The sequence below is a fragment of the Papio anubis genome, chromosome 3 (genome assembly GCF_008728515.1).
Source record: "Papio anubis isolate 15944 chromosome 3, Panubis1.0, whole genome shotgun sequence".
In the NCBI taxonomy this organism is placed as follows: Eukaryota; Metazoa; Chordata; class Mammalia; order Primates; family Cercopithecidae; genus Papio; species Papio anubis.
In genome coordinates, this window is record NC_044978.1 from 117874861 (window position 1) to 117887509 (window position 12649).

At 35.0% G+C, this 12649-nt stretch overlaps 1 protein-coding gene across 4 annotated transcripts in view; it reads left to right on the plus strand.

The window, feature by feature from the left end:
* The first annotated feature begins 699 nt into the window (after positions 1 to 699).
* Positions 700 to 12649, plus strand: part of MTHFD2L (methylenetetrahydrofolate dehydrogenase (NADP+ dependent) 2 like) — a 185462-nt gene continuing 173512 nt past the window's right edge. For all 4 annotated transcript variants that reach the window (XM_021938529.2, XM_021938525.2, XM_021938526.2 and 1 more), the window contains exons 1-2: positions 700 to 849; positions 2912 to 2989. The gene's annotated coding sequence lies outside the window, so the exon portion shown is untranslated. The remainder of the gene's footprint in view (positions 850 to 2911; positions 2990 to 12649) is intronic.

The window sequence follows — 12649 nt, forward strand, 5'->3', positions numbered from 1 at the left end:
AGTACACAACAGCACCCTGGAATATTGCTGCCAAAAATGGACCTAATCATAAGGAAACATCATATAAATTCAAATTGAGGAATTACTCCAGAATAAAGAAGACTAAAGAAACATGACAACTAAATGCAATACTTGAACCTGCAATGGACCCTGAAGCAGTTTTATCTACCTATCCATTCATTTATCCACCCATCGAAGTAAAGGATATTATTGGGATAATTGTCATAATTTGAATAAAATCTATAGATTAGGTATTAGCATTGTATCACCATTAATTTCCTAGTTTTGATAGTTGTATTCCGCTTTTATAAGATAATTTTCTTGTTCTTAGGAAATACTGGAAAATCTGGGCAAAAAACATTCTGGAATTCTTTAGACTCTTCTTTCAACTTTTCTATATAAGTTTTAAGTTTATTTCAAAATATAAATGCTATAAAATTAGAAATTCAAATAAAAATAACAATCAAATTGAGAGGTGTGTACATTTAACAAAATAGTTATACTAAATCAGGTTAAATTTTAAGCACGCTGAAAATTTACTGAGACCTGCGAGTGTTTGTTTCTGTCAGGGTTGGTTTCAAAGTGCATAGTGGCATATTGAATTTTGTGTAATTTCCAGTAACATAGTGCAAGGATGACTATCCATACACATTTAGTGTTGCAATAATATAAAAAGCGTCAGGAGCACTCCAGCCAGCACAACAAGTCCCCAGGGACAGCTAAGCACTCCAGTGTCTAGGGGCTGTGGGAAACTGGAAAGAAACAATCCAGTGTAAATATAACTTCCAAGCTGGCTGTTGCTCTATTGCTCTCTTGGCAGTTGCATGCTTTCTATAGCACTGTGTGAAGGTAGGCTCATCTTTTTAATCAATAGAGTTTTCTTTTATCTAAATATGATTATCCAAAAGCAAGGCTATCCAAAATGCTTTCAGATTTGCTTATTAAAAAAATTAAAACAAAAAAATTCTCCATTTGCATTCATTTGATGTTGGCATGAGTACAAAATAACTTTTGTGGGCCTTAGACATTTTTACCTTTGTGGGACTCTGCAGCCATCATAATATCAATACTTAAAATCATTTTTGGTGTAATTTAAAATACTTCAACATTTTTCCTGTTTTAGGTAAAATGTAGGAGATTTTTGTGGGTCCTAAAAATTTTATCTTTATTTCTGTTGTGAGAAAAAATAACACTTTCTTAGACTGTAAAACTTCATGTTTTTCTTCTGACTTTAAAGGCAATTAAAACAACTTCATGGGCCCCTAAAATTATTGTGGGCCCTAGGCACTATGCCTACTGTGCCTAATGCATAAGTCAGTTCTCATTTGCATTAAATTTTGAATTATTTAGGTTCTATCTCTATACCTCTCAGAAAAGTGTAATATTTGCATTGATGTAGACATTTAGTTGCTAAAATTCAGAACTTGCCTATAGCACATATTATATATCACTGTATATACTTATATTCATTTATAATTTATATCCCATTCCATTGGGGGGCATTGCTGGTTAATACTGCCTATTAAAATTGAACTAGGTAACCATGTATTTTTACTCAGTGTTCTATTGACAGAGACTCAGATAGTAATCATTTTCTGCCTGTTTTGAAGACTTCTGATGGGCCTTAGATCATCCTAAGATCCTGCTGCATAACAAATTGTTTGTTTTTAGCATGTGTTTTCTGTATTTGCTTTTTTGTTTCATCAGCATTAAAAGATTTTTTTAAAAAATACAAGACATCTCTGTAAAATAGTCATGTTTCTGTTGATTCTTTCTGAAGGTGATGTATCTGTTGATAAGATCATTGCTTGTCTCCTATATATAGCATTATAGCATCACGAAGAATACTGCAAAATGAAATGGAAGAAAAAGTGCCATATAGACATAAAATATTAATTGTAATAAATTTATAGTTTTATATATTTATATATACTTATATATTAGTTTTTATATTGATATTCAAAATAGTGAGAATCATTTTGAAAGAAAGGAAATTAATTTCAAGGGTTGTTCTAAAATTAGCTTTTCTATTTGTAGCAACCTGTTTCTTTAAGACATTTCCCATGGTCCTCAAAATCATCATATTCAAATTTAAAGGGTATCTAGCAGAGTTGTGCCCTTTTGATGAAAGCAGTCCTTACTTCCTTGCCGTGTTCACTGCTTCCATTGTGCCAAGCATTAGTACAGTACCACAATGCCAGCACATGAGGACACATTTTATACCTTTGCATACCAAATTTGTTCAAGAACTCAGAACTATTCAGAGTGGATTATATTATAAAAATTAAGAAATCATGTAAGTACCTTCAAAAGTTCTTATTTTGCTTCTGTACATGTAGAATGTTTAGGTGCTGAGAGCACAATGGTGAACAGAACAGCAAAAACAAACAAACAAAAAAATCTGTCTTTACAAATAACATGGTACTGACATCTGGTTAGTTTTAGCTATTGTGTCTCCCTTGCTTCTGAATTCCAGAGCAATACTTTCATTTTTTGCTATAAGCAAATTCTAAAACACAGTGTGGGGAAGTAGATAATCTGACATTTTGCATAATTAAAGTAATTAGAGAAGCACAAGAAAGTTTCTAAAATGATAATTAAATTTGAAATGGGAATTAGCACGAGTGAAGCAACTCCAGGTTCATGTTGATTAACATTAACCTTGGGTTAATGTTGATTAACCCATGTAATATGACTCCAGGCATCCTGGGAATTCCTTTTACTGTGAAAGTTGGATTCAGTGGCCTTTGGCAAAGTAAGTGGGGTTCCTGCAGCTCCCAGAAAATTGTGAAAAAATCCTGTTGGAATCATTTTCATTTACCACTGAGCCAAATGACCATGATTTCCAAATGCAAAGGGATATCTAAAACCAGATAAGTAATTTACCTCAGTAGTCTTTTCCTCTCTTTAGGGTGAAGCTTATTCATGAAGAGACCGCTGCCTGAACATACAGCAAATGTAAGAAGGTTGTGCAGATAGTCTGAAGGAGGTGAGTTAATTTTTCCCAATTTCTCTAATTTCTCAAATTTCATTTGTCATGAAACTAATAGGAAAGATTCACAAATGGCAGTTGAAGAGTTTTACCTAATGGAATCTCACCTCTATTTTTTTTTTTTTTGCTTCTACTTAAAGGCTTTTTTTCAGTGATAGAAAAAATACTAGCTATAGTAATTTGCTTTTTTAATAATTGAAAATGTAGAGCAATATAGCAAACCTCAAAGAGTATTTCTCAAAACGAAAGCATAACAAAATTTGTTTATTCTCTCTTAATTTGTTTTAAAAATTTTACTTGTCTTTAGAAATAAGGAAAAATGCAAATGAAAAAATCAAAGAGCATTCTTCCATGGTTTCCAGTACTTTCTTATTAAATATGCTAACAAAACTTGAAGTGAATAAAATTCAGAGCTATAGCCTGTGCTATTGGATACCCACCCATATCCACCTGATCTGCACCACTTCAATGCTCACTGTTTATCTTCCAAGGGCTTTCCCTGGTTGCCAGAGTCCACTATACTAGTAAGGCCTAGGTTGGAAATATTGGAAAATTAATGGCCTTGGGAGAAGACTTTAACTAATGACCCACTAAAGCAGTGTACTGTAAGACCTCACTTAACCTCATCAATAAATTCTTAGAAAGTGTGACTTTAAATGAAATGAACAACAAAACAGATTTTGCTATAGACTAATTGATAGAAGTAATAGTTATTTTCCTAAGGCATATTTCTGGTCACAAAAACATCATCAAACTTCTAAATAAAGATCAAAATACTTCTAATATTAAACACTGAAATATATGTGAACTATATATACATTTCAGAAAAATTAATGAAAACAAGATAAGTACCCAATTTTTGGTGAATCTGTGAGTGACAGAGGTCATAGTGGTGGTGGGTAATGTGGGGAGGGACGTTTACTCCCTATCCTAGTGAGGGGTAAACATGAGTCTTCCAATATCCACACCTTGCTGTTCGTCATCAAACCTCTTTAAAATGTCTAGTTTTGTTTCTAATGTCACACTTTTTCTCTGGGGTGTGTGTGTGTGTGTGTGTGTGGCCATAGATGTAAGAGGTGAACAATGCACCTTTAAAGTTTATTACAATAAAGTTAAGTCAGGGAATGAATATGTAAGATGCACCCCTTACCAGTATATAATTCAAAAACAAACATAATAAATATGGTACCCTCTCTGAACTTGTACTATATCATTTATTGTCATGTATTTGTATGATTATTGTATACTTTATAATTTTTTAATTTTTCATTAATACATAAAAATGTACAAATTTGGGGGATACATGTGATAGTCTGATACATTCATGATATGGTTTGGCTGTTTCCCCATCCAAATCTCATCTTGAATTTCAGTTCCCATAATCCCCACATGTCAAGGGAGGGAGCAGTGGGAGGTAATTGAATCATGCGATTTCCCCTATGTTGTTCTCGTGATAATGAATGAGTTCTCATGAGGTCTGATGGTTTTACAAGGGGCTTCCCCTTTCACTTGACACTCATTCTCTGTCCTGACGCCCTGTTAAGAGGTGCATTCTGTCATGATTGTAAGTTTCCTGAGGCCTCCTTGGCCCTGCTGAACTGTGAGTCAATCATGCCTCTTTTATTTAAAAATTATCCATTTTGGGGCAGTTTTTTATAGTAGTGTGAGACCGGATTAATACAATCAAATCTGGGTAATTGGGATGTACATCACCTTAAATACTTTTCTTTGTGCTAGGAACATTTGAATCATTCTCTTCTAGCTGTTTTGAAATGTGCAATAGATTGACTCACCCTACTGAACTATGGAACACAATGTCTTATTTCTTTCAATTAACTGTATACTTTTACCCACTATTCAATCTCTGTTCTTCCTCCTCACTCCCAACAATTCTTGGCCTTGGTAACCATCAATCTACTCTCTATCTTCATGATATCTACTTTTGTGTCTACCACATACGAGTGAGAATAGGCCATGTTTGTCTCTCTGTGCTTGGCTTATTTCACATAGCATAATGACCTCCAGTTCTAGCTATGTTGCTGCAAATGACAGGTTTGCATTAGTTATTGTGGTTGAATAATATTCCATTATGTATACATACCACAGTTTCTTTATACACTCGTCCATTGATGGACACTTAGTTGATTACATATTTTGGCTATTGTGAATAATTCTACAATAAACGTGGGAGTGCAGATATCTCTTTGATATATCAGTTTTATTTCTTTTGGATATATACGCAGTAGTTAATTGCTGGGTCATGTGTAGCTCTATTTTTAGTTTTAGGAGGAACTCCATACCATTTTTCATAGTGGTCATTTTAATTTACATTTCCACCAACATGTATGAGGGTTCCCCTTTCTCTCCATCCTCACCAGCATCTGTTATTACTTGTCATTTCGATAAATGCCATTGTAAGTGGGGTTAGATGATATCTCATTGTGGTTTGGATTTGCATTTCTCTTGTGACTAGTGATGTTGAGCATATTTTCATGTAACTGTTGGCCATTTGTATGCCTTCATCTGAGAAATGTCTGTTCAGATTTGTTGTCCATTTTAAAATCAGATTAATTTGTTTTATGCTATTGAATTGTTGGAGCTCCTTATATATTCTAGTTACCAATACTTGTGAAATGGATAGTTTGTAAAAATTTTCTCCCATTCTGAGCTGTCTCTTTACTTTGGTGATTGTTTTCCTTGCTGTACAGAAGCTTTTTAGCTTGATGTAATCTCAATTGTCAATTTTTGTTCTTGTTGCCTGTGCTTTGCCCAGACCAATGTCCTGGAATGTTTCCCCAATGTTTTCTTCTAGTAGCTTCATAGTTTCAGGTATTATATTTAAGTCTTTAATTCATTTTGATTAAATTTTTGTGTACACTGAAACATAGGAGTCTAATTTCACTCTTATGCATATGGTTGTCTGGTATTCCCAGCACCATTTATTAAAGAGACTACCCTTCCCCCATTGTCTGTTCTTGGTGTCTTTGTAAAAACTGATCTATCTTTAAATGTGTTTACTGATATCTGGGTTCTCTATTCTATTCTACAAGTGTACATGTCTGTTTTTCTACTAGTCATGCTAATTTGGTTACCATACCTTTGTAGTATGTTTTAAAGTTGGATAGTATGATGCTTCCAGCTTTGTTTGTTTGTTTGTTTGTTTTGTTTGTTTGTTTACTCAGGATTGCTTGGGCTATTCAGGGAATTTTTTAGTGTGTGGTTCTATATAAATTTTGAGGATTTTTTTTTTGTGTGCGTGTGTGTGAAGAAAGTCAGAATTTTGACAGGGATTGCATTGAATCTCTAAATTGCTTGTCGTTCTTGAAGGCAGCATGTACTTGGGTCTTGTTTCTTTACCCATTCAGCACCTCTACAACGTTTAATTGGAGAATTGAGAACGTTTGTATTTAGTGCTATTATTGACAAGTAAGGACTTACTACTGACAATTTGTTTCTTATTTTCTGGTTTTTCTCAGACTCTTCCTTTATTACCATCTTCCTTCATGGTTAAGTGATTTTCTCTGATAGTAAGCTTTTAATTCATTGTTTTTTATTTTTACTGTACTGTTATAGGTTTTTGCATTGTGGTTACCTTGAGGCTTACAACAAACATCTTTAAAATATAACAAGTTATTTTAAGGAGATGACAACTTAGAGCACAATAAAATAGAAATAAAAGAGAAAACTAAAAAACAAAACTGCTCACAAGGATATTAAGGACTTGAACTCAGCTCTGGATCAAACAGACCTAATAGACATCTACAGAACTCCCCACCCCAAATCAACAGAATATACATTCTTCTCAGCCCCACATCGTACTTATTCTAAAATTGACCACATAATTGGAAGTAAAACACTCCTCAGCAAATGCAAAATAATGGTAATCATAACAAACAGACTCTAGGACCACAGTGCAATCAAATTAGAACTCAGGATTAAGAAACTCACTCAAAACCACACAACTACATGGAAACTGAACAACCTGCTCCTGAATGACTAAACAAAATAAAGGCATAAATAAATAAGTTATTTAAAACCAATAAGAAGAAAGACACAACATACCAGAATCTCTGGGACACAGCTAAAGAAGTGTTTAGAGGAAAATTTATAGCACTAAATGCCCACAGGAGAAAGTGGGAAAGATCTAAAATCGACACCCTAGTGTTACAATTAAAAGGACTAGAGAAGCAACAACAAACAAATTCAAAAGCTAGCAGAAGACAAGAAATAACTAAAATCAGAATAGAGCTGAAGGAGACAGAGACACGAAAAACCCTTCAAAAAAATCAATGAATCCAGGAGCTGCTTTTTTGAAAGGATTAACAAAATAGATAGACCACTATCCCAACTAATAAAGAAGAAAAGAAAGAAGAATCAAATAGACACAATAAAAAATGACAAAGGGGATATCACCACTGATCCCACAGAAATACAAACTACCATTAGAGAATACTATAAACACCTCTACACAAATAAAGTAGAAAATCTAGTAGAAGTGGATACATTCCTGAACACATACACCCTCCCAATACTAACCCAGGAAGAAGTCAAATCCCTGAATAGACCAATAATAAGTTCTGAAATTGAAGCAGTAATTAATAGCCTACCAGCCAAGAAAAGCCCAGGACCAGACAAATTCACAACTGAATTCTACCAGAGGTACAAAGAGGAGCTGGTACAAAAAAGAAAACTTCAGGCCAATATCCCTGATGAACATTGATGCAAAAATCCTCAATGAAATACTGGCAAACCTAATCCAGCAGCACATGAAAAAGCTTATCCACCATGATCATGTCAGCTTCATTCCTGAGATGCAAGGCTGGTTCAACATATGCAAAACAATAAACGTAATTCATCATATAAACAGAACCAATGACAAAAACCATATGATTATCTCAATAGATGCAGAAAAGGCCTTCGATAAAATTCTACACCCCTTCCTGCTAAAAGCTCTCAATAAACTAGGTATTGATGGAACAAATTAAAAAACAATAAGAGCTATTTATGACAAACTCACAGCCAATATCATACTGATTGGGCAAAAGCTGGAAGCATTCCCTTTGAAAACTGGCACAAGACAAGGATGCCCTCTCTCACCACTCCTATTCAACATAGTATTGGAAGTTCTGGTCAGGGCAATCAGGCAAGAGAAAGAAATAAAAGTATTCAAATAGGAAGAGAAGAAGTCAAATTGTCTCTATTTGCAGAAGACATGATTGTATATTTAGGAAAACCCATCATATCAGCCCAAAATCCCCTTAAGCTTTATCAGCAACTTCAGCAAAGTCTCAGGATACAAAATCAATGTGCAAAAATCACAAGCATTCATATACACCAATAATAGACAAACAGAGAGCCAAATCATGAGTGGACTCCCATTCACAATTGCTACAAAGAGAATAAAATACCTAGGAATACAACTTAAAAGGGATGTGAAGGACCCTTCAAGGAGAACTAGAAATCACTGCTCAAGGAAATAAGAGAGGACACAAACAAATGGAAAAACATTCTATGCTCATGGATAGGAAGAATCAATATTGTGAAAAAGGCCATACTTCCCAAAGTAATTTATAGATTCAATGCTATCCCCATCAAGCTACCATTAACTTTCTTCACAGAATTAGAAAAAACTACTTTAAATTTCATGTGGAAACAAAAAAGAGTCCATATAGCCAAGACAATCCTAAACAAACAGAAAAATGCAGGAGGCATCATGCTACCTGACTTCAAACTATACTACAAGGCCACAGTAATCAAAACAGCATGGTACTGGTAACAAAGCAGATATATAGACCAATAGAACAGAACACAGGCCTCAGAAATAACACCACTCATTTACAGCCATCTGATCTTTGACAAATGATAAAAATAAGCAACAGTGAAAGGATTCCTTATTTAATAAGTGGTGTTAGGAAAAGTGGTTAGCCATATGCAGAAAACTGAAGCTGGACCCCTTCCTTATACCTTAAACAAAAATTAACTGAAGATGGATTAAATACTTAAACATAAGGTCTAAAACTATAAGTACCCAATAAGAAAACCTAGGCAGTACCATTCAGGACATAGGCATGGGCAAAGTCTTCATGACTAAAACAGCAAAAGCAATGGCAACAAAAGCCAAAATTGACAAACGGGATCTACTTAAATTAAGGAGCTTCTGCACAGCAAAAGACTCTATCATCAGAGTGAACAGGCAACCTACAGAACGAAAGAAAAATTTTGCAATCTATTCATCTGACAAAGGGCTAATGTCCAGAATCTACAAAGAACTTAAACAAATTTACAAGAAAAACAAACAACCCCATCAAAAAATGGGTGAAAGACATGAACAGGCACTTCTTAAAAGAAGATATTCAGGCAGCCAAAAAATATATATAAGAAAAAAAGTTCATTATCACTGGTCATTAGAGAAATGCAAATCAAAACCACAAGAAGATAACATCTCACACCAGTTAGAATGGCAATCATTAAAAAGTCAGGAAACAACAGATGCTGGAGAGGATGTGGAGAAACAGGGATGCTTTTACACTGTTGGTGGAAGAGTAAATTAATTCAACCATTATGGAAGACAATGTGGTGATTCCTCAAGGATCTAGAACCGGAAATACCATTTGACCCAGCAATCTCATTACTGGATATATACCTAAAGAATTATAAATCATTCTACTGTAATGACACATGTGCAGGTATGTTTCTTGCAGCACTATAGCAATAGCAAAGACTTCGAACCAACCCAAATGCCCATCAATGATAGACTGCATAAAGAAAATGTGGCACATATACACAATGGAATACTATGTAGCCCTAAAAAAGATGAGTTCACATCCTTTGCAGGGACATGGGTGAAGCTGGAAACCATCATTCTCAGCAAACTAACACAAGAACAGAAAACCATACACCACGTGTTCTCACTCACAAATGGAAGTTGAACAATGAGAACACATGGACACAGGGAGAGGAACGTCACACACTGGGGCCTGTCAGAGGCTGGGGGGCTAAGGGAGGGATAGCATTAGGAGAAATACCTAATATAGATGACGGGTTGATGGGTGCAGCAAACCACCATGCCTATGTAACAAACCTGCACATTCTGCACATGTATCTCAGAACTTAAAGTATAATAATAATGGAAAAAAAAAAAACACTCTATGTTTTAACTCCATACCCTCACAAACACTTTGAATTTTTATTTTATCAGTTTACATATTTTAAAAATATCTATTTTGAACAAGTTGTCACTATTATTGTTTTTGATAGATTTGTCTTTATAAGCTTCATACTAGAGTTATGATTGGGTTGCACACTACAATTAAAATATTGGCATATTCTGGGGTTGTATTCATACTTAATTTTACCAGTGGATTTTATACCTTGAAATGTTTTCTTTTAATTAGTATACTTATATTTTAACCTTTTTTAAATTTCAGGTTGAAGAATTCCCTTTAGCATTTCTTGCAAGATGGGTCTAGTAGGGGTGAATTCTCTTAGCTTTTGTCTGTGAAAGACAATTTCTCTTTGCTGATGCTGTCCTATTTCTTTCTGGCCTACATGGTTTCCATTGTGAGTCTATTGCCAGGTGGACTGGAGTTGCTTTGTTATTTTACTCTTTTGCTGCTTTCCGGATCTTCTCTTTGTCTTTGATATTTGAAAGTTCGATTATTATATGCCTTGGTTAGTGTTATTTGGGTTGAATCTATTTGGTGTTCCCTGACCCTTTTATATCTAGATGTTTCTGTCTTTCATGAGTTTTGGAAAGTGCTCTCTTATTATTTCTTAGGATAAGCTTTTCTTCCCTTGCTCTTGCTCAGCATCCCCTTTAACACCAATAATTTTAAGATTTGGTCTTTTGAGGTTATTTTCTATATCTTATAGGTGGCCTTCTTTTCTTTTCATTGTTTTTTTTTCTTTTCTGTCTTTGAACTGTATTTTCTTAATAGCCAGTCTTTGAGCTCACTGATTCTTTTCTCTAACCCATTCTGTTATTGAGATCCTCTAAAGAGTGTTTCAATTCAGCAAGTGTGGTTCTCCATTCCAAGATTTCTGTTTCATTTTTAAATTATTATTTCAATTTTCTTGTTAAATTTCTCTGATAAGTATCTGAATTGTTTTTCTATGTTATCTTGTAGGTCACTGAGTTTCCTTAAAATTGCTATTTTGAATTCTTAGTTATAAAGTTCACATATTGGTTTTCTAATCCCAAATGGCAGCATAGAAGCAAGCTTGCTTCTCTTCCCTACACCAGAAACCAAAAAGAAATACACAGCAGCAAGATCTTCACCAGCAGCAACCCAGAGATCCTGTATGAGGATGAGACAGTCCCTGTAGCTAGGGAGAAGTGGAAAAATTCTGAGCAGATGGTAGGAGAACCAGATTCTACATCCATGATGCCTCTTCCCTGCATTCCGCCACGCATCGGCATCATGAAAAATCTGCCCTCAACTCATGGTTTCTGCACTGAAAAATGTGAAATTGAGATTGTCAATCAGTTTTACCATCTTCTTTTTACCATTTTTTTACCATTTTCTACCAGGAGATCTGCCTTTGCCTTAAACCACAGCTAGCATTGTGACTACCTGGAGGAAGAAATGTCCGTGACGGCTGGCAGAGACAAATAGGGAAGCCAGGACTACCATCCTCAGCCGTAAAAACTCCTTGTAACTTGACCAAAGGAGATGCCAAATCAGTAGAAATCATGTAGCAAGTATGTTCCACAGGTCCCCCGGGCACACACCCGCGGCCGGCCTTCCCACAGTGCTAGGATAATCCCTTTGGACCTCCTCCTTATGGGACAGGCAGTGCTCTGGCCATTTACTAAAGTCAAAGTAAACATAGGCTTACCGCGCCACCTAGAGCCGAAAACAAGGCAGCAAGCTAGCAGTGAAGATTCATTAAGCAATCGTATTCAATAAAAACCAAACCAAACCAGACAGAAAAAGCTGGAATAAATAACTAATTATTCAATACAAATACATAGACGTATGCCCACAAGAAACAACAGCAAACATGGAACCATAACCTGCTAGACAAAGCAAAGTTCCAGCAACTGACCCTCCTGAGACGGCGATTTGTGAACTCTCTGACCAAGAATTCAAAACAGCTGTTTTAAGGAAACTTTGTTATCTCTAAGATAAGACAGAAAAGCAATTCAGATATTTATCAGAGAAATTTAACAAGGAAATTGAAATAATCATAAACAGAAATCTTGTAACTGAGAACTACATTTGCTGAACTAAGAAACTCTTTAGAGGGTCTCAACTGTAGAATAGGTCAAGCAGAGAAGAGAATCAATGAGCTCAAAGACTGACTATTAAAAAATGTACGGAGGAGAGAAAAGAAAAAAGAATGAAAGTGAGAGAAGGCCACTTAGAAGATACAGAAAATTACCTCAAAGACAAAATCTAAAAATTATTGATGTTCAAGAGAGAGCAGAGCAGGAGCAAGGGTAGAAAGCTTATTCAAAGAAATAATAAGAGAATACTTTCCAAAACATGAGAAAGATATAAATATTCAGGTACAGGAAAGCCTCAGAGCATTACATTAGTCAAATAAGACTGATGAAGGTATTTAATAATCAAACTGTCAAAGATCAAGCACAAATATAAAATTGTAAAGGTAGCAAGAGAAAAGAAGCAAATAGCATATAAAGGAGCTCCAAAT